The sequence below is a fragment of the Lissotriton vulgaris genome, chromosome 7, assembly GCF_964263255.1.
Source record: "Lissotriton vulgaris chromosome 7, aLisVul1.2, whole genome shotgun sequence".
Lineage (NCBI taxonomy): Eukaryota > Metazoa > Chordata > Amphibia > Caudata > Salamandridae > Lissotriton > Lissotriton vulgaris.
This window is the reverse complement of record NC_141695.1, coordinates 1,020,678,889-1,020,701,532: the sequence shown is the minus strand read 5'-3', so window position 1 is coordinate 1,020,701,532 and position 22,644 is coordinate 1,020,678,889. Positions and strand designations below refer to the sequence as shown.

At 47.4% G+C, this 22,644-nt stretch overlaps 1 protein-coding gene and 1 long non-coding RNA gene across 3 annotated transcripts in view; both read left to right on the top strand.

Moving 5' to 3' along the window:
* FBXW11 (F-box and WD repeat domain containing 11) overlaps positions 1–22,644 on the top strand; it is a 609,511-nt gene that overhangs the window by 106,966 nt on the left and 479,901 nt on the right. The gene's annotated exons all lie outside the window — the stretch shown is intronic.
* Positions 19,212–21,634, top strand: LOC147702861 (uncharacterized). The gene is made up of 4 exons (XR_015297256.1): positions 19,212–19,317; positions 19,411–19,502; positions 19,603–19,643; positions 19,984–21,634. It is a non-coding gene; the product is annotated as an uncharacterized LOC147702861 (long non-coding RNA).

The window sequence follows — 22,644 nt, the reverse complement described above, 5'->3', positions numbered from 1 at the left end:
AATATGCTGAGCGTTTCACTGAACGAGGATACCCCGAAACAGTGATACAAGATTCCATTACCAGAATCCAAACAAAAAAATAGCACCTCTGTTAGCACAACATCCGACACGGTCACAAAAAAAATCACATTTGTTTCGAAGTCTCTACCAGTTCCACGCAAATTAAGAACATTATTTGGAATAGGTGGGAAATTCTTTGAAGTGAAACAGATTTTGGAGATATTCATTCTGAAAAGCTGTTTGCTTACCAACAGTCGAGAAATTATAATTTTTTTTGTTTTTTGAACCCCACACATGAGGCCATGCAACAAAGTCTGAAAAGGCGCATTAAGATGTGGACATTGTACCCATTGTAACAATTTAATTACTTGGATCACTTTAACACTCCCCCATAGCAGGCAAATAATCATTCTCAAACACACTTTCGACTACACAACCAACTAATTTAATGTATCCTTTAAAATGTCCTTCTGGCCTAATGTATATGGATTAAACCTCTCTGAAAATTAAAGTGAGCTTAATTTAGCATAAAAGCAACACTTCGTCTGACATTAATCTTCAAGCATGGCCATACATTGGCAAGAATCGAAACACAACATCAGCCAATTACGGTATCAGATGCTTAAAGTGGGGAATGTGCACAAGTTAGCGGGCAACAATAGGGTGCTGCAGAGAATAATTGATAGAGGTTGAACACCTTGCTTCCATTTCATCTTAATGACACTTGAAATGACGTTTCTTACAATAAAAATCTATTTGTAGCCTGGAGAACTATTCTCAGCGATAAGACATAGTTTGATCATTTTACGTCTGCAGGATATATGTGGGAGACCTCTTTGTTATGAACGCATATGTACTGTTTTTATTTAACCACTGTTGATTTATTTGCCAGTTTTTCTTGGGAGTACTTTAACAGTTTCCCATAGCATTTCTGAATATTAAACTTTCCAACACCGGTGTTTTCAAGGCGGTACCTGAGGTTGTTAGGGGTTGGACTACATATTTTCTTTTACCTATTAAATCTCGAGCTAGTTTTGTCATTCTCTGCTTTATCATCAGACTGTTTCTTTCACCTTTCTCGTGGTCGTCCTGGGTTGAGTTACATACTTGCGTCTTACGGACTTTTCGCAAAAATAAGCCACACCGTAAGGATTTAACTTTGAGAATGGCAGCTGCACTGGCGTTTAGTGAGATGAAGCTGATCAATTGTTAGATGGTGTGTGATATTACTATTCAGGTGAGCGTTTGTTGTGTTCTTGAGGGTGCCTTGCTTTTTATCGTTTCATGTAGGCTATTTGATGGAGCGTGTGCACATTTCTTTTTATTATTTTGTAATATTTTTGGTAGCACCTGACACGCTGTTGTGTTAACTGGCAGTAAGCAGCTATGTGAGGAGCTATGCTCATAGATTTTTGTCTCTGCGTGCAATTCGCTCCAACTCACAAATTCGCTCCAACGCACATTCTAGACATTATTAGTTTTTGTTGCATATTTCAAGTTCTAACAACTGGGATAGGAATTTCATCGGCTGGTATGGCTTCAATGGCTTAATCACCCATTAGCCAAGTTTTGGCTGGTGGTAGACTCATTTGGTTAGCATGCGGACATCTTTTTCACACTTGATTACTGTTCTTCAGTTCTGGTTCTTAAGAACAGTAATTGTGTCCAAGACATTTTGGTTCTAAGGATAGGTTTCTGGCATATTGTTGGATGCACAGAGCATGTCAGTCACATGAATTAAGTGGCTGTCTTGAATGAGCTTCCTTTACCAATGTTACTTTATTTTCAGCTCCTTTTCCCTGAACAAAAGCTTGGAATACATTGAAATGGAGTGTAGGATTATTGTGTTGTGTGATTAACATAAGAGAAAAGTATCTGATAGAGACTACTAGCCACAGATTCCTTAACGTCTGATTATCCCCAGGCATAAGACTGGATCTTGAAAATGTTCTTTTCCGCATGCAACGTGGATCCGGGTCCTGTCCTGGCCTGTTTTCAGGCCTTATGCTTGTGTTGAGGATCGTGTGCGAATGCCTTCGGGCTTTAAGACGCGTACTTCCTGTGCTCGGCGACGGATCCTCATCCTACCTGTATGTGGTGTTTGGGCAAGCACCATGACTCCACGGACTGCAGCACTTGTCAGCACCTCAAACTGAAGTCCAGGTGGGAGCACCGGATGAAATTGCTGTCGGTCCGCTACCTCGGAAGCCAGGAGCCGCCGATTCTAAATGCGCATCACCCTTCGCCACGGCCCCAAGGGCGTCGCTCGCCAGCTGGTAGGTCCTGCAGCTTGTCTCTGAGACCCTGTCCTCGTTTGGTAGAGGGCGTGGGTGCCCCTCTGGACATGCGCCCTTGCCTGTAGCCACCCTACCGGCTGTTACCTGGTGTCGTACGACTAGGTTCCAAATGAAAGTCTATGCTGCGGCTCTGCAGGCTTCTTTGACCCCTCCTCCACCTCCTGAGATGTCCGCGGATCCCTTGTCTCACGCGGGGCCTTCCTCGTATTCCCCGGCGGCTTCGGCGCTGACTGGTTAGGCTTCAGGTTGTAGGAGGGTGGTGTTGTTGAGGTGTGGTCCTGCGTCGTTCCCCTCTTCAACCCTAGGCTTCCCTGCCTCGCCGCAAATTCCTACGGGGCTCCCTGTGGCGTCTCAGGAGGTCGCCGGGACTCGGGGCTCGTCCCGGAGTCCACCTTGGTCCTCTGAGCAGGCATCTGACTCGCCAGAGGCCGAGCTGGCTTTCCTCCCCTGTCATGGCGGTGCTGCAGATGGAGTCCGGGGCCTGGGGTGCTTTCCCGAGTCCCTCTCGATCCTCTATGCAGGTGGCTGCCTCGTGTGAGGTGGAACGGGTGCCGTTCCTTAGCTGAACCGGCTCCGACCCCGCTCCTTTATCCTAGGGAGCACGTGGTGGTGATGGTCGATTCGGTGCCGCCAATATCCTTTCCGGCGCCGATCGATGTCGAGCCAGTGGCTGTGGCGAACTCCACGACGCTGTGCTGGCGTCAGGTCCTCGACCCGTCTCCAGAGGTTCCTTCCTCTCCGGATGTTCGTCATCTCCCGGTCTCTCCTTCTCCGGAGACAGGACGCCGTGTTGTTGCTTTTTCACTAGCGTATCTAGGGAGGGCTCCCCACCGGCCTCAACCATCGGACCCTCTCTTCCGCAGCTTGCGGTTGGTTGCTCTGCCGGCTTCTCTGCCTTCCCCGGGGGCCCCTCAGGTTCCCCACTCGTCCATGGACCCACCACTTTTCAGGGGCTGGCCGTTTTTTCCTCTGGCTGGACTTTGGGACGGATGGCTTAGTTTACAGCAGTCGCCCACAGAGGAATTGCTTTCTCCCCTGCGGCGCCCTACGGAGGCCAGTGTTGCCTTTGTTCGGGCTTTTTCCACGGCCGCTGGCATTTTGCGAATGGGTTACCCAGTCACCCCATTCTCTACGGTTCATCTGTTGGAAGTTCTCCACCAGGGCTCTGGTGGATGGGAGCTGCTTCTTCGATTCGAAGCTTCTCTCCACAACTCTCTTCTGGGGGCTTGTGGGCGTCCTGCCATGGGTGATCCGGTGCCCCAGCCACTCCTACACCACCACCGTCCTGCTCTGCACAACCCAGTCTGCCTTTCCTTCCACTCAGGGCTCTCTTCGGCAGATTGCTTTTCCTTCCTTGCCTTTGGTGGTGTTTCCTCCATCACAGGAGGCCAGGTGGCTGGATTCATGGGGGCATAACATCTTTGCTTCCTCCAGTGCTGCTTTGCGAGCGCTCAACACTCTTTTGGGTGTTGGCCAGAGATACCTTTAGCCTGTGATAATCTGTGGAGTCCCTTCTATCTCACGTCTCCCACGAAGGTGCCCGTGCTGATCTATGGCACCATGTGTTAGATGGTCGGGAGTTGGCCGCTTTTATTCTCCGTGCGGCCTTGGATGTTGCTGGTGCTCTCGGACGGGCTACGGCCAGTTCTGTGGCTCTCCGTCGCCATGCTTGGTTGCGGGATAGTGATTTTCCTTAGACTATTAGGGAGCATCTGGCTTACCTGCCATTTGATGGGGTTCTTTGGTTTAACACCCACGCAGACTCTGCCATTCAATGTCTCCTTGCGGGGCTCCGCCCCCCTACTCCTCCGTAAGCTTGGCTTGTTGATCCTCTGGGGCTTGATGGGAGGCGCTATCTCACATTTTTCCTGGAACCTGGTGTTTTGAGTGGCCCGTCTGTATGTTCTGTGTGGTTTGACATGCCTTCGGGGTCCCTAGGTTGGCCCCTCTCTTCTGATGGCTGTTGGTTCAGCCCTTCTGTCAATTGTGTATTTTTTAGCTGACTGATAAGCCGTCTGTGGTTCTAACCGCAGGTCCTTATGTTCTTCTTCTCTGATGCGGTATTTTTTCCTTAAGAGTGGTTCTCTTGGTTTCTTTGGGACATGTCTTACTCTAAGTTGGGTACTTGTAGCTATTGTATAGCTCTGTCCTACACTAGGAGGGCTTGTACTCCTCCTTGCCGGGTTCCTCACCTTTCCTTGTGTTACTGTATACCGCTGGTGGGGTTTCTTTGCTCTTGTCTGGATGTAGCTTGCGCTGCTCCAGGTTCTGTCCTTTTCAGTATTCGCTTTGGCATGCGGTCTGCAGCGATGAACTGTTGTCTTTCCGCCCTTTTTTGTCCGGCGGTTTGGCCTGGCCTCTGTCTGGTGTTCCAGGGAGGATTGGATTTTCATGTGTTCTGGTTGACTGCTTTACCGTCCTGCGTATTTCTCCTCTTCTCTTTTGGCTGGTCCCACTTCTTTTAGTGGGTCGGTTTATGTCTGGAACGGTCTCCCTTTAAGGGTTGTTCTGGTCTTGCTTTCGTCTTGTGATCCGCTTGGTCGTGGCGCTCGGCTTCATGGTACTTGCCGGCTGCGCACGACTGCTCTTTCTGGTCTTCAGCCAGGGGCCTTGGGGTGTGCTCTTGTGCTCCTGCCTCTTGTTCCACTGGAGCCTTGCTCGACTACGTCTTTCTTCTCATGCCTGCCTTTCTTGACTGTGGAGCTGTTCCTGCCTTGTCCGATGACTCGAGGCTGAGGCCGGTTAGGCTGTCCTCTTCACTGTGTGTGTTCTCCTGTGGAGGGTTTTGCCTCCATTTCTACCTCTTCTACTTAGTTTGGGGTGATACTTTCTTCCTCGTTACTCCTCCGGGGCTTTCTGACGGATGTCCCTGGTACCTTGGACCGGATTGGGATGCCCTGGCCTCCCTTCGCCTCCTCCTTGCTTCCTTCTGCTTGGTGGGGGCTGGGCCGCTCTTCTTGTTCCCTTTACACATCCCCTGCTGGGGCCCTGTTTCTTCCTACTGGGAGGCTTTCTCGCAGACTCTCCTCCCTTCTGGGTATGGCTAGGGTATCTATTCAATGTTAAGGAATCTGCGGCTAGTAGTCTCTATCAGATGTAAAAGTTACTTCCCTTCGGTAATGATGTATCTGGTAGAGACGATTCTAGCCGCAGATTCCTTCACGACCCGCCCTTCCTCCCCGTTCTGCGAGAACCTTCAGCTTGGTCTTCTGCACTCGCCTGCCTCCTAGTGGTTTTGGCTTCTGAAAGTGCCCTCTTTCGCTTCCTCCCTAGTAGGAAGCTTGTTCTGTTGGTTTGATCCACTCCTTCCTTTCTGATGATTGGTTGGTGGGTTCATGGGTACTTCTGCATCCATGCACCCTGGTCTTCTAGTGTGGGGCCTACTCATGCTCTTCTCCCTTTTTCATTGATAAGAATTTTTGACTCCTCTGCAGCTTTGAGTTGGGGTCTCTTGCCTGTGCCTCGACCCTTAGCTCTTTACAGGGAATGTGCCTCTCCTTGCTGGTGTTGTCTTGGGGTAAATTGTTGTTACTCTTCTATTCTGGCCTGGTTGTCCCTCACTGGTATATGCTAGGGTTACCGGCCTTTTTCGTCTGCTGTGACGTTTTTCACATGCTTTTCTGCCCCCAGGGAGGATGTCGAATTTTCTGGCTGAGTTGCTTCGCAGTAGCTCTGCTCTGCTCTTCTATGAACACCCTGCCTCTTAACATCAGACAAAGTGTCACACTGCTTCAGTTCCGTAAACTTTTGAAAACCTGGCTTTTCTCTCAGTAATCTCTTTTCATCTGTCATATCTGTTCCATTCTCTCATCCCCTCATTTCTTCTTAGTCAATATTGGTTTTAGCGCCTTGACGCCCAAGGGTATAAGCAGCGCTTTACAAGTGTTAAAAATAAATAAATAAATAAATGACTTTCGGTGCCACAGTGCCTGGCACTCTCCCGGATGGTGCTGTTCCTCGTCATTCGTTTCTTCCCTTACTGTTCTGATTTTTTTCGCACACTGTTCCCATATTCTCAGTTTTTGTTTGTGATGGCTCCGCGTTGTGGCGTGGAAAAGTTCTCGGAAGAAAACTGACGGCGCGCCAGGGTGGGGCTTATGTGACCTTGCTGAGATCACGCCCCCCCGGCACGCAGAGGTGCTGTGGCAAAGAAAATTTTCCCGATCCAGTCTTATGCCTGGGGATAATTCTACGTTAAGGAATCAGCGGCTAGAATTGTCTCTACCAGATACATTGTTAACAAAGGTAAGTAACTTGTACATCAAGTTAATTCAATAAAATGAGCTCATATCCTTCATTTTTGGATTTATCATCCAATGTCATATGTTATGTTCACATTAATTGCATTAAATTCAAACTATTAATGAAGGATTTCAGTCTATACATTTGGATTAATTTTGGGAAGTGTCATCCCCGGGCAAGTGTGCAAGCAAATTTGTTCATCAGTTGGATATACAGTATCTGTTTGAGTTGTTGTGTTGTTGTATCCCATCTTTGAAGGTCTAAGCTCTGGCGATGGTTCTCGAACAACCAGCACAGGACCTTCAGTGGTGGGTGAAGGATTCCAAATTTACCTGCAGTAGGCTATTCTGTCTGCCTGATCTAGAGCTCAAGGTTGTGCCTGATGTATTGGCTGTGGGATGGGGAAGTCACCTGAACGAAGTGGAGAGGCCTCTTGTCTACGCTGGCGCAGATGCGCCACAAAACCTTTCTGGCGCCACATGGATACCAGCTGGCTCTAAAAAACTGTCTTCTATCAAAGGCTGCCCAATGCAGGTTCTGACTAGCAAATTAACAGAAATGTGGTACTGCAACAAAGCGGCCGCTGTGGATGTCACCTGCCCTGTGCCAGGTGATGTGGAGTGTCACTAGGTGGACCTTCAAGGGATTACCCTCCATGTCTACAATCTGGCAGGATCCCAAAATACCAAGGCACACATGAGCTCAGCAGATGCCATCTAGTCAATCAGGAGATCTCTGCAACTGGAGGTAGTTCAAGGCATATTTGCTCAGTCAGGCATGCCTCAGCTAGGTCTTTTCGCTACCGCCAAGAACTCTCATTTCTGTGCTCTAGTGTTTCCCCCTCTGGGTTGCCTGGGAGACTCGTTCTACCGTCAGCAGGACTTTGGTCTCCTTTATTGCTGGTTCTCCAGGTTCCGAAGAAGTATCATGATAGACAGGACTCTTATCATTAGCTTCGGACAGGGCTTGGAGTTTCTTGTACTCCGAACTGCTCAGTCTGTGTTTGGCCTATGCTCAATCTACCTCTTTGGGAGGAACAGTACGCCAGGGTGTACAGCTTAACCTCTCTAGCTTACACTTCCATGAGTATAGGTGGATTAAAATCAGCAGAGTGTTTATCTGCCTGCTGAAGTGGTGGACACGATTGTGGCTACAGTCTGCCCAAAAAGTTAGTCTATTCTAGCTGTGGGGAAAGGTTTATGACCTGTAATGAGGTCTGCTGGGTTGATGTGCTTCAGGAGAGGCTTCCTGATTTTCTATCTTTAGACCGATAAGGCTCTGCATTTGTGAGCCCTTTTGACCTTACTGTATTTGCCTGATTAGCCCTCTCTGTTCAGATCACCCTTTGTAATGTTTTATTTGAAGGAGTGCGGTGGGACCACCTGTACTAGGCCCTTGCATTCTTGGTGTGTTCTGAGCCTTTGCACTGCTATTCTTAGATTAAATGAGAAACTGTTATAAGGATTGGCATCTTCTCCCATACTAGTTATGTCAATGATCTTTAGGTGTCCATGCAATCTCCATACACCACCACCTTCATGGAGCAGTAAGTACTCTTCCATATTGGACAGTCCAATGCACTTACTGCTTTTTTCTCTTTATAACATCCCTCTAATTAGCACTGGCTTTACTGGTTGGATACCAATAGAGTGCTTGGATTATAAGTTGGTTAGCCTAAGGCACAACAGGTGTACTGCTCTTAGCTGGATTCCTGTGCAAAGAAGGGAAAAACAGTCAAGAAACGGACCCTTTCAGATAGGTTATCTTCTGTCACGATGTGCTATACTGTGAACTTCTTGAGAGCCTTAGGGCTCATTCCACCAGAGCTAAAGCTGCCACTATGGCTGCCAATAGGGTTGTGCTGGCGCTGGACATCTACCCACAATTTCACCAGGAACTACTGTATCAACTGTCAGGTTGGCAAGGAGGGTAATTTTGACTGCTTGGTCCTGCAGGGCTTCCTGGTGTGAGGTTCACTCCTCAGACCCCCACCCGCCCCTCGGAGGGTACTGCTTTGGTATCTATAGAAAAGGTGACGACTCTGTAGTTAAAAGTATCTATTAAAAGAAAGTTACTTTTGGTAACGATCTGTTGAGGCATGTGTGGCTGTATATACACATGCTGTCCATACTCCTACCATCTAGTGTTTGACCCGGATGTGTGCAAGTTGTTTTTCTTCGAAGAAAGCTTTTGAGTCATAAGATACTGTTACTCATCCTCTTGATGAATATGTGCACGGTCATCGATTCCAATGTTAGATTGCTTTCTTGCCGCAGTCTGGTTCAGACGTGTGATCCTATTCTGCAGGTTGACAAGGACTTAGTGCTCTTATCCATTCACACGGTTCCTTTTTTCAGTCGACATTCTCCCTCGTGTCTCCCTTACCCATGGACCCCTCCTGGGACTTACCTGTCTGTGCCTACTCTTGGTGCCTACTCTTATTTCTCCGTTGCATTTCTTCACCGTGCCTCGACGGTGATGGAACACAGATGTCATTTCGATATTCCCGCTGACACAAAACATTCTCGGACCATAATCAGGTTTGCATTCTGTGTTTGTCGCCGGAACGTAGCAAAGCTGCCTGCGATGCTTGCTGCTCCTTCAGTTACAAGAAGGCTCTTTGTGACCGTCACACTCGTCTCTCGAGTGTGAGATGGAGATGACACCCAAGACCCCTTTGGTACCAAGAACATTTAGGGGGAGCAACATTCACAACCATCAGCTGCTGCTGAAGCACCTTTCTTCCCTTGAGAAAGTTCTTGCTCCAACCTGGAGCTTGAGCACCTTCTGCCAGCTCAGCAGTCTGAGAGTTTGACACCCTCTCGTCCCTGACACTGCACTGATCCTGAACAGCCTTCAGACAAAGGTCATTCAGCCTCTCTGGAGCAACAGACAGGCTTTCGGACCACCACTGCTTTCGGGCCATGGTCAGCACGACAAACTGCTTCGGATGTCCTATCTAGTTCTGGCTCAGTTCCGAAGAAGCCCTCAAGGCATACTGCTTTGGTTCCCTGCTACCTTGACACTGAGCCTACCTTCGGCACCAACCACATGTACCTCTGCTCTGTCAAGTACCTTCACGCGAAAAGCATCCACTTATCAAAACTGCTTCCCGCCAGCAGTGCAGCTCACACACACAGGTCACCATAGACCTGGTTCATCACTTCGTGTTTACCATCAACGCCACAAAATCCTACTTCCACATCTCCAGATCCAGCCCCACATAGGTGGTGTTCTCAACTCCGAGGTAGGGATCGCCCATCTAAATCATACCAGAATCCAGTTCTTTCAAGTGCTGCTCCTGTCATTTCAACCAAATTAACAACTCAAGAACTCTGAGAACAACTCAGACCAGCCATGCTCCTCCTAGGCATGATGGCTTGAATTGCCATTGTTCGTCATGCCAGATTTCATGTGCATCAGTTGCAAGAATGCTTGGCAAAACAATTGGGAAGCTCTAGTGTTGATCAGCCGCTGCACTTGACTCTCTGCAGTGGTGGAACACCAACAGCCTGATGCAGGGCCCCCCTTTCCTTGTCCAGTTCTGCAGAGGATTGTTACAACAGACGCCTCCCTTACGGGGTGGGGCGCACACTTACTAGATCTGACTTTACAGGTTAGTGAGAAGCCAAGTATCAGGACCTCCACATCCACTACCTGCAATTGCTAGCCTTTCACCTTGTGTTGAAGGCTTTCCTACCTCACCTGATATACAAGTTTGGTCTTGTCCAAACAGTCCATGACAGCCATGTATTACCTTCAGGAACAATGTGGGCACACACTCTCCACATCTGTCTGTTATCTCAGAACATTTGGCGTTGAGCTGTCTGCCAAAAAATACAATTATTGGCGAGGTGCCTTCTGGGAATAGACAACTATTTTGCTGATCTCAGCAGGATGGGGCAACAAGTCCACAAGTGGTAACTCCACCCACAAGTTCTCCTCCGCTACTTTCACAGGTGGCGGTTCCCACAGATATACCTGTTCGCTACAGTAGGACATTCCAAAACTTCATCTCCATGTTCACACGCTCATAGTCCAATGGCGATGCACTGTGGATTAACTGTTCAGTGATATTTGCCAATGCTTTTCCTCATTTCATTTGTGGTTTGGAGGTTTCAGCGTATATCCGTCATGCTCCTCCTTGTGGCACCCACATGGGCCCACCAGCCCTGGTTAATGACTCTGCTCAAACTCTCACTGGTTCGGCTCTCCAACCAGCCGGGCCTTTTCACACAAACCTTGTGAAATCAGGAGCCCAGATCCCTCAACCATGCAATCTGGCTCCGACGGTTATCAAATTTGAATACTTTAATCTAACAACCTGAATGCATGAGCATTCTTAAGGAAGCACTGATACCTACCATCCGTGCCTGCTACGTAGCTAAGTGGTAATGATTTGTCTGAGTCTGTCACTTAAAAGATATTGAGCCTCGAAAAGCCACAGTACAGGACAATATCTGTTACTTCACTTGCATGTTTCGGGGTTAGTCTTTGCCTCCATATGGTTACACCTAGCCTCTGTTGCTGCCTACCTTCAGAATAGACAACACGTCTCTCTCCCCTGGATACCAGTCATTAAAGCTTTCATCCAGCGTCTTAAAAGCGTCATTCTTCACCGGATCCCTCCAGCACCCTCATGGAATCTCAACATTTTACTCACATGTTTAATATGTCCCCCAATTTGAGCCCCTCCACACCTGGCCCACCAGTTTCTCTCTTGGAAGGTGGCATTTCTAACTGCTTTTAACTCTCTCAGGCGTGTCGGTGAGCTTCAAGCATTAACACTGGAAGAACCTTTCTTCCAAGTACCATGGGGTTGGTGCTGAGCACAGCCCTATCCCCCATCATTCCATTGACCTTCCTGCCCCCCCAGCGCCCCAACCTGATTCAGTTGCAGAACGGGCTCTCCATATTTTGGATGTAAAACAAGTCCTCATGTACTACGTTGATCGAGCCCTATCCCCTATCATTCCATTGACCTTCCTGCCCCCCCCCACCCCCTCCCCCCTCCCAGCGCCCCCAACCTGATTCAGTTGCAGAACGGGCTCTCCATATTTTGGATGTAAAACAAGTCCTCATGTACTACGTTCATCGAACCAAACCATTCAAAAAGGTACAACTTTTTGCTGTTTACTCCAAATCACACAAAGGGAAGGCTATATCCCTGTCAGCTTTTGCCAGATGGTTAGCTAAATGCATCCAGACATGCTATGCTAAAGCAAATCGCACTCTGTCCACTCCCAGAACACACTCTACATGGAAGAAAAACGTTCAATGGCCTTCCCTGGGAACATCCCTATAGCTGATTGATGGATGTAAAGCAGCAGCAGCACCAGCTACCTGATTCACACCATTCACTTTCTAAAAACACTACTATGTGAATGTCCTAGCCTGACAACAAGCTAATGTTGGTTAGGTAGTAGGTAGGTGTAGCAAGGCTTTTTGAAGTACTGGATACAGGGAACACATTGGGTCTGGCCTGGAAAGAGGCAAAGCAATGTATCATAAAATGCACTTTTTGATGCCTGGATCATCAGGCCTCCAGATAAGGCTGAGGTTTAAGAATTTTATAGGCATTTACCCCTTTGGTGCTCATGATGGAACGGTTCAGTCATGAGTCCATAGGTTCTTAAGAACCTTCAGCACCGCAGCGCAATTCGCGCAGCACTGAAGGGGTTAAAATCATCCAGGTACCCGACCTGGTTGATATGAATATTTTTGTGGAGATTGAATTCAAAGGTTGAGTCTACCTTGCAACGCTTCACTTCCATAAGAGATGTTTAGTGTTAGTTTTGCTGCTATTACCTTTAGCAGTGGCAAGTAATTTTTTTGGGATGTCTAACCTTCTCTGTAAAGTGAGGGAGGCAAGAAGCAAGGCATTACCCTTAATCTGCAGTCCCAGCCTGTGCTGGTAAAGGAGCCCTTGTCGAACAAGGCATCTAAGTTTTCATCGGCTCCAATTGTTGCTTTTGTATGTTCCATTTAGCCTTTTCTGAATCCTATAACGGACTTACATGACCTTGGTTTTCTTCTGATTTATAAACATGCCGTTTGTTATTAAGTAGTGAGATAGTCTGTCAATGAGATGTTGCAAACCGTTTTTTTTTGACTAAGGAGATTCACGTCTGCATACAGAAGGTTTGAGATGTGCATGTCTCCTAGTTTAGGGGTGTGAGTGTTTAATTTACTCAGGGCAGTGGTCAGGTCGGCCAAAAAGACGTTCAACAGGTATGACATAGGAACGCATCATTGCTTTAGACCCTGGGAATTTTCTGGTTTCCTGGACATACAGAGCTGTCTGATTCTCACTCTTGCCTAGGTGCCTGTATATGACAGCTGTAGTGCTTTTAGTAGAAGAGCAGGGATACCCCAGTGTGCCAGTTTTTGCAAGAGCAGGTTACGCTGCACACAGAAAAATGCAACCTTAAAGATCACAAACTAAAGGTAGACCATTGTTTTTCCGACTTTAGTTTATCTGTTATCACCGAAAGTGGCAGACAGTTGGTTGCCGCGCAGGCTCCTTGAGTAAACCCAGATTGATTTAAGGGGGTCATGTTTTCTTTCTGCACAGAGCAGTCGTTTCATCCAAGGAAGACCTGTGAAGTGCTTTACCTTGGTGTCTAATAGGGTAATGAGGCTGTAGTTTTCCGGCTAGTGGCGATCAGCGCTTTTAAAAATTAGGGTCATTATTGAGCCTTTTGATGAGTCTGCAATAAATTCTTGTTGCAGGGCACTGTTAAAAACTACCATCAAATTAGCCGCACAAATGGCTGGGTTTGTCTTATACGGTGCTTGTAGGGTTCCGTTTGGGCCTGCACTTGTGGATTGATGTTTGAATTTGATATTCACTAAAGCTGAGCACTCGCCTGAGGCTGTGAGGGTCATTGGGGTTGCGTTTCCCAACTCTAGGTTAAGAGATGGTGACCTAGAGATTTAAAAATAAAAAAAATTGTTAAAAAAATTAAACCATCTTGATTGTTAATTTGAACTTGAATATTGTGACTTAAGACCTGCGCAGCTTCCTATAATCTGTTGTTTTGAGCACCCCCGGCAAAGAGTGTACCTCTGATGGTAGAGGCATTGGGCTTTGCGCTCTATAGTTGCTTGTGGTCACGGTCTTCTGTTTATTTATTCTGATTTGATACATCTGCCTGTGGATTCCTTATGAATATCCCCTGCGCCAGCATTCTGTGGAAATTTTTCCTAGCTTTCCGTGCCGTCAAGGTCGTCACAATGGCTCCACATGACGTCACCTGAGCCATAAGAAGACCACGTCGGCGTGATGACGGCAGTTCCCTTTTTTCCGCGTTGTCGACACTAACTGATTTTTTGGGACTCTCCATACTTTGTTTGAAACTGTTTCTAGTATGTTACGGATTGTGATTTGGCCATGTCTGTTCAGAGGAAGTCTGGTTTCAAGCCCTGTAAGGAATGCGGAGCTCAAATGTCGATCACTGACCCGCATGATGACTGTCTTTGGTGTTTGTCATTAGATCACGTTGTCGAAGGCTGTTCTTCCTGCAGGAAAATTAACCTGAAGGCGTTTAAGGAAAGAGAAGCCAAGCTTTACATGTCTAAAATAAGAAAGGAGAAAAGGGGTCGAAAGCGATCGAAGTAGAGGTTGTCGACTTTGCATGACTCGAAGAGAAGACACAAAAAGAAGAGACATGGGTCTCAGCGCCGTTCGTCGAAGCCTCGAGCTTCGAAGTTCACCCTCGGCGTTGTTAAAGAGTTTGTTTCACCTTCACCACCAGAGTCTCCGCAGGCGACTCCGGACCGTTCACCTTATATGGGTACTCTGGCGCAGTCTCCGGCGTCGAGAGGCTCTCCGGCTCCGGATGGTTCATCGAATCCGGTCGATGATGAGACGCCTGCTGCTCCTGTGGCTCCGCCTGTGACCCCAGTGGTTCCGACTCGGATGTTCCTCGATCGGAAGTCGAACCGGCGCAGTATCCTTCGTTCCCAGCTCCGAACCTTCGCATTTTTTAAAAACTATATGACTGGTTTGCCAGGGCCTCATGCCAATCTGGTGCACCTTCGTGTCCCATGGGTCTATTGGCGTTTAATGTGGGTGTGCCTCAAAATTACCCTCAGGCCCCCTTTGTGCTATATATGCCGATGGCGCCGTCATGACAAATTCCTGCACCGAGGATGTAGACGCCGTATGGGCAGTCCCCTGCTCCATCTGGTGTGCCTTCTTCGCGGATTTGTTCGCAGGTTGCTGTTACAGATCCGCCGTTGGCGCCGCGTATGGTGCCACCGGCGCCGCAGCCTAAGATGCGCTCTAGGAGAGAAGTGCAGAGGTTGATTGGGGAAGAGCAATACCTGGTTGGTGACATGGAGGAAGGTGAAATTTATGAGGCTGAAGACTTATTTGAAGACTTGTGTGAGGCAAGTGGACTGGACACTTCTCTGGAAGGGGATTTTGCGTCTTGGAAAGCTTCTCCTTCAAAGGAAGTCGCACCGTATCATGTTGTAATCAAGAAGGCAGCTGAACTTTTGGATTTACAGCTCCCTATGGCTGAATACAAGCCTAATCTGCTTACCAGAGGTGCTTTACTCTCCGTCCTCTGTGGTTGAGCCTCTCTTGCCCTTCAATGATGTCCTGACGGAACCGATACTTGAGGTTTGGTGCAATCCTCTTTCTGCTCCTGCAGTTTATAGATCTGTGTCCAGGAGGTATAGGCTTGCCCCAGGGGACCCCGAGTTTCTTTCTTCTCATCCCTCACCTCAGAGTTTGGTGGCGCAAGCTTCATGTTCAAAGCAGTCTGTGGGTTCCTTTCCTCAAGCTCCAACTGACAGGGATTCAAAGAAGCTTGAGCAGTCTGCTAAGAAAGTCCTCGTCAGCAAGTATGGCTTTGAAATCCACCAATGCAACCTGTTTGTTGGGTAGATACATTCACGCCCCTATGGGATCTGCCAAGCAGATTCTTCCTAAATTATCCGAAGAGGACCGGGGTAATTGAAGTGAAGTTTTGGCGGACTCTCAGGCTGCTGCTCGCCAAGTTATCCAGTCTGGCTTGGACACTGCAGATTCAGTGGCAAGGGTGATGGTTCATCTGTTGCTACTAGGAGACCTGCATGGTTGAGGTCTTCTGGATTTTCACCAGATGTGCAAGCTGCGCTTTTGGATCTTCCCTTTGACGGCTCTAAGCTTTTTGGGGAAAAGGCTGACTCTTCTTTGCAGAGATTTAAGGACAGTAGGGCCATTGCGAAATCCTTAGGATTACAGTCTCAGGCAAGAGGCTATGGCTTCAGAAGATACCATGGTTTTGGGAAATCTTCCTTTCATTCACGTCAGCCGCTGCAGCAACAAAAGAACCCTTTGTATATATTCTACAGAGGTAATATCAGAGGTAGCCTTAGTGGAGCTGGACAGCAGCCCTCTTCCTCCTCCTCCTTTACCTCCCCAACTCCTCCTGGTAATGCAGGAAAGCAGCCTTAGATCCGCCATACTGAATCCTGTGGGTCCTGTGGGAGGTCGGCTAACCTATTTTCTACAGGATTGGAAATTAGTAACTTCGGACCTTTGTGTTTTTAGATTTGGTAAAAAAAGGGTACGCCCTTCCCTTCAGAGAATTCCCTCCACCTTACCCTCCTTGTCAGGGGTTTTGCACAGAGGATTATTTGCTTATCCTTCAGAAGGAGGTACTTACCCTTTTACAAAAAGGTGCGATATAGGTGGTTCCGGAGCAGGAGAGGGGTCAGGGTTGCTAATCCTGGTATTTCCTTATCCCAAGAAGGATGGCAGATTGCGTCCTATCCTGGTACTCAGAATCTTGAATCTGTTTCTCAAACAGGAGAGGTTCAAGATGCTCACCCTAGCGCAGATTCTTAAAGCGCTGCAACAAGAGGACTGCAGGATGCATATTTCCACATCCCAATCCTGAAGTCTCACAGGAAGTATCTTTGTTTTACGGTTGGATCGCAACACTACCAGTTTGCGGTCCTTTCTTTTGGTCTTCCTACCGCACCTAGAGTCTTCACCAAGGTGATGGCCGTGGTGGCTGCCCATCTCAGGAGGTCGGGGATTCCAGTTTTCCCCTACCTGGACGATTGGCTATTGAAAGCAGTCGCCAGAGATGGTGCGTCATCATCTGCAGGATACAACCCAAGTCTCACCTTGTGCCCTCACAGCGCAACCTTTTCATAGGGCAGTACTGGATACTACTGTGCCGAGCTTTTCCGCCACCGCAAGGGTTTCTCGACATTCAGGAAATGATTCCTATGTTTAAAATGGAGCGGTTGTTCCGTTTCTGAAGGTCCTTAGCCTGCTCTCTGTTCGCTTCCTGCATACTGTTGGTTAACCATGCACGCTGGCACATGAGGGCGCTCCAGTGATGTCTCTGCAGGCAGTGGTATCAGCACAACGGAGATCTCAGGGAGTCTGTGGATCTCCAGAGAAGCTGCAGTGGATCTGTCTTGGTGGAGGGCAAACTGTCTCAAGGGAAGTCCTTCCATCTTTCTCCATCGGTGGCCACAGCGATAACTGATGCCTCTGCCCTAGGGCTGGGTGCTCATCTTGGGGATCTGGAGATCAAGGGTCTTGGGTCTCCAGAGGTTAGGTTGTTTCACATCAACTTTCTAGAATTGCGGGTGATACGTTTGGCGCTCAAGGACTTTCTTCCTTCCTTTTGCGGTCTGTTGGTTCAGGTCCTGACGGACAACACTGCCGCAATGTGGTATGTCAACACGCAGAGAGGAGTAGGGTCGTACCGTCTTTGCAGAGAGGCGTTGCTTCTCTGTCCTGGGCTCAGGACCATCCGATTTGCTTGATGGCAAATCATCTGGCCAGGGTGCTGAACGTACGTGCGGATAGTCTGTTGACAGTTCTCTGCCGACCACAAGTGGAGGCTTCATCTGGAGGTAGTTTGTCTCATCTTCCAGATGTGGGGAACTCCTTGGGTGGACCGGTTTGCCACTCTCGAACGCGCACTGCCTATCATTCTGCAGTCTCCAGTTTCAGAGGCAGGGATCGTTGGGGGACGCGTTTCAGTTGAGATGGGTTGTTAATATATTTTCTGCACCTAGTTGACTACTTAATACGGCACTGTGCAGTCACTTCTGGAAAACAAAATGAAGTCTCTGCAGAGTCCGATGGGACAACTTACCAGTGTGCAGGAGTATGTTCTGTTATGTTAATGCCATTTTTTAAGCGTTGCAATTACCCGGGGGTATCCTGGCGCCGAGTAGTAGATTAAAAAAAGATTTCTGGATCAAGTCTGGTGCCTTGTGAAATCTAAAGGTAGGGAATCTGGTTAGTTGATGTATCCACCAGAAAGGGAGTTGTCGAAGGTGTGAAACTTGTTCATTTGAGCTGCAGTATGTTGATCGTTTTTATAAGCATCTATTCTGATCCCTGGCATGGTTCCCCATATACAAGTGTGTGTTTTACTAATACATTCTGCTCGCTATCTTCTGACCAATTGGGCAATGCCTTCTACTGCATGAAGGAGCAGGTCATGAATTCTAAGCTGCGTTTTTTAAATTTGCTTTGCTCTTCTTGTCCGACACCAGCGCCGATTGGAGCCATGCCTTCCAGACTGGAGCCCGAGCCCTATACCTACTGCTCGGACTATGGGAGGAGGGGGTCGCTGGACCTTGAAGACTACCAGCCCCTAGACCCGAACATGGACTACTGTGAGGATTTAACGGATGCCACCTAACTGGACACCACCTAACTGGACCCCTCTCCAGATACTGGCATGGACTCTCCTCCTACCGTGGCAACATAGGAGGGAGCCTCTTTTGCTATGGTGGTGAGAAGGTTGGCTGAGGTCCTAAACATTAGCCTCTCTTCAGTGGCAGTCAAGACTATTTTGACAGAAGTGCTTCAGCCGGGCGTTACCCCTTCAGAACCTCTTATCCCATTTATTGAAGCCCTCATGAGTATCTTGCTTGGAACTTGGGCCTAACCCTGCACAGGGGCTCTTGTGAACAGGACGAATGCCACTACCTCGCCCCAGGGGGATCCCAACTTCCTTATGCAACACAATACCTCCGGGAGTTTGTGGTCTAAGCCTCCACCTCCTGTGTAAATCCTGGCATATTCCCTACCACTGCAACAGAAAGGGAATCCAAGAGGCTGTACACCCTAGGAAAGAAAAATTTTCTTCCACTACTTTTCCAGGGATGTTCAAGCATCTATTAAGAACATGTCCTCTGATGGCGTCCGTCACTTTGGAGACCAGTCAGGCTCAGCACTGGAGTGCCTCAAGGATAGCACGGCTACTGCCAGATCCTTGGGCATTTCTATGGCCCTTTGCTTGCTAACCCCAGTACAGCTTTCGCTCCTTATGTGGCCATGGAAGAGGCTTCCAGCAACATCTTTACCAGCCCAGCAACCACAACACACAAGTTTCCTAGCCTTTGCATGGCTGAGGATGCAGTACACACAGGCCCTATACTTCATATTTTGTGAACTGCTTTTTCCACATGTGTATTTCTAGTGTTTCTGTGTCTCTGTTTGCTATTATGTTGCCACAAATGTCGTGCCAGCGCTAACACACTTTAAGCTATTTTTCTTTTCCTGTCTGGTTGCACTCTGTCCCTTATTTTCTCCGTTTAGGTTTCCACATTGCGATTGTTTGTATGTTGACCATTCTAAGATGGCCGCCAAGTTAGGGCAGAGTTGATTAGTCCTTCTTCTTATCTTTCGACGGACCACTTCCTGTTTGCTGCTTAAGTTCATTGGGCTGCATTTCTGTTTGTGGCTGCTAGCGGGCATATCGAGCTGCTGTCCATTTTGGTGATATTGGCTGATAGACCCTTTCTGGTAAGCATCTGAAGATATTTTAGGAGTAATGAGATGAGGCTAAAATCGCCATTACGGTTAGTTCACTAGTTCGTTTGGTTTTTTGTTTGGCAGCCTGCTGATGCCATTTGCACAGACGTAGTCATTCAGTGACTCTTTCACGGTCCGACCGTTGTTTGTGAAGTCACCAACATTGCTAGCTGTTGGTGAGTACGTGCCTCATATTAATTATTGGTATGTTATTTCTTGTTTAGACTTTGGCTCCTTCGTGTAATTTGTAGTGACACAGAGGTTTCATTTTTACAGTGAGCTTTTTGGAGTCATAGAACCTTTGTATTCGCTTCTCAGTAAGTTTCCCCGTTTTTTACACTATATTCACCTATCTTTATCACTATATTCACCTATCTTTATCACGAGTATGGAGTGATGCTTTAGTCCTGGATTGATCTATTTTTGTTAGTAGACTGGTGGTTTGCACGGTGATCCTTCGCACTGCATGCTGCTCCTATATGCACTTCTAACTTTAATCACGTGGTTTACTCATGTTTCAGTACTGGTCTCTTTTCACTTTTACTTATGCGCTTGGCTGCTTTGTTGCATCATTGGGCAAAGTTCTCTAATCTTTTTGCAGAGTCCTGTCTATTATTCTTTGCTTTTACTAAAGATGATGATTTCTATTGTTGGTAGATTTCCCCTGATGAAGGGCTTTCCCGCTATGCCCGAAATGCATTGGGATTTTTAAACGTTTGGATGCTGCTGTGAAGCACCTCGCATTTATGTTCCACCCACCTTATTTTGAAGAACGTGAATAAAACTTCTTCGGAGATAAGATACCAAGACGTGCAATTTCGGAATTATTTTGTGCACTGTTCTGTTCCATTTGATGCTGTTTTAACTATGATGTACTGATTTACATACTATATTTCCTATTGGATTACATAATTGTTGTAGCGTCCTTTTGACGCCTTTCGTAGTGCATTGGGTTACCCCAGATAATTGTCTGGGAACTTTTACTTGTGTCTTGTTCCAGAAGGCTTGCAGGGCCTCTCACCCGTTGCACACACTGCTGTAAAAACTTTGATTCACTGTGTTGCGTTGATTTAATTTTGATCACCTTTGATTATTGAGTGCATTAAGGCTGCTATCACTTTTACACATCCCTGTGTGCCATGCCTACAACCCACTGCCCTGGCAAAGGTCAGCCACCCCTCAAACTTGGTGCACTATACCAGTGGTGAGGGTACAGGTGCATGAGCCCTGTACCCTTACAGTAACTAGACCAATTCTTAGACATTGTAAGTGCAGTAATGCCATTAAGAGTGTATGGTGCTGGGAGGTTGTCGTTATGAACTCCACAGCACTATAATGGTTTGGTATCAAACTTCTCAGCACACTAAACCCACACTGCCGGTGTGGGATTTAATGAAAAATGCACTCCAAAGGGCATTTTAGAGAAGCCTCCTGAAAAACGACCAGTCTTTGGTGGGTTCGCTGACTGGTACAGACCAGCCTATCATCACGAGGCCGGTTGCTGGACCCCTGGTGTCAGAGCCCAGAAACAAAGCCTTACCAGGACACAGATGGTCACACCTCCCTCACGCCAGGAAGATCCATCTGTGGCAGGGGAGCTTCAAAGGACTTGCCTCCTTTGTAACGCAACCCCCAAGCCTCTCCTGCTTTCAGGAGCAGACCCCCTTCCTTTCTTTTCTCCTTTGCATCAGGAAGACAGATTAGAAAATTTAGCACAGCCCAGAAGGCGTGCCCACCTCTGCTAAACCCACTCCTTAGGTGGGGGAGGCGAGGTGAAGCCCACTCTTCAGTGCCCGCCATCTTGCAGTTGGCAGGCACTCTCCAATCCGGATTAGGGATTGTGCCCACTCTCCCCACGTGGGGTGAGCACACCAAGGGTGTAGTCACCCTAAGAATTCTATTAAAGAAAGGCACCCCCTAATTCTACATATCAGGTCTGGGAGAAAAGGGGGAAAGACCACAGGAATGCAATGATAATCCCCCACTTGACCTATAATATTCTAGATTTGGCTTAACACCGCTTTAATGGGCATCTCATCCTGTATTAGTCAAAGCACAATACAATAGATCATTTCAACATTTTATTCAGAAACTCATTTCTTTTCCTGAATTGATAAGGGTTTTTGTATTTCATTATACATTTATACAAAAATGGCACAAAAATATCCTTTTAAATAGTTTGCAAACACATTTTTCTGGAAAAAACATTTAAAAAAAATGTTTTTAAGACATCACGATCAAGGAGACAATACATTTATGAAATATGATACATATAAATACCCTTCTTATAAATAATCACTCTTCATACCCCATCAAAAGAAAAAAGAAAACCTCATATCATCATACCACACCTCTCATTCCAACTCATCCTCACCATAGCCAAACATACATTCTCACATTCAAGACCACATCAGTATCCCAACTAACAAAAGACACATGGTAGAAATCCTTTTCAATTGTCCATGGTATTGCCGCCAGCCGGGACTATATCATGCCAACGTACGTTTCGGTGGATTCAAAATATTAGTGTCCATCTTCCTCTGGCCATACAATAATATATATCTTTATCCATGACACAGGTGTGATGGGGAATCCAATAGAGTAGATTAGAGTATACTGCTCTCCATCTTTGAATCTCCTATTGGATAATCCTTGCAGTGCTGCAGCATGCTGCAAAGTCAGTTGGTGTTAGAAGAGATTTACTGAATTAGATCCCCGTCTTTATGCTTTGCATTTATTAGTGGGGTTGAGTACCGTATGGTCTCAACTGTACCGCAGAATTTAGGCTTTCAGGGCAGACTGTAGTCCGGACCAAGGCTCGTCCAATTTTTCCTTATGTGCTGCTTTAAGCAGTCTTCCTAATTCTGATCTCTTTGACCCACATCGGTCTCATTCCTTTTTCATGTCGCTAAGCCTATTAGTGCTCCATGGTCACTTTTTTCATGCTCCAGCAGCCCCGTATCCCTTCCCTCGTATCTGCAGCCCGCTAACCCGGAGAGTGGGAGATTATCATTGCAGTCTTGTAGTCGCCCTAAGGTCAGTAGTCCATTGGCTACTTACCTCAAGACCCCTAAATCGCCCCCCAAAAGTAGTATTAAGGGGGCAGCCCTGAACCAAGAAGACAGATTCACGCAACCTACGAAGAAGGATGAAAGAAGACGCCACCAGGGAAGACTGCAGAGAAGAACTGACTTGGCCCCAGTCTTTCTGCAGTATCCTGAGATCCTGCGTTAAGTCACCTTGTTCTCCAGCCACCGATACCAGAACCCCTGGGAGGATTGACTGCCTTCAACAAAGACCGGATCTCCTGCAGCTCTG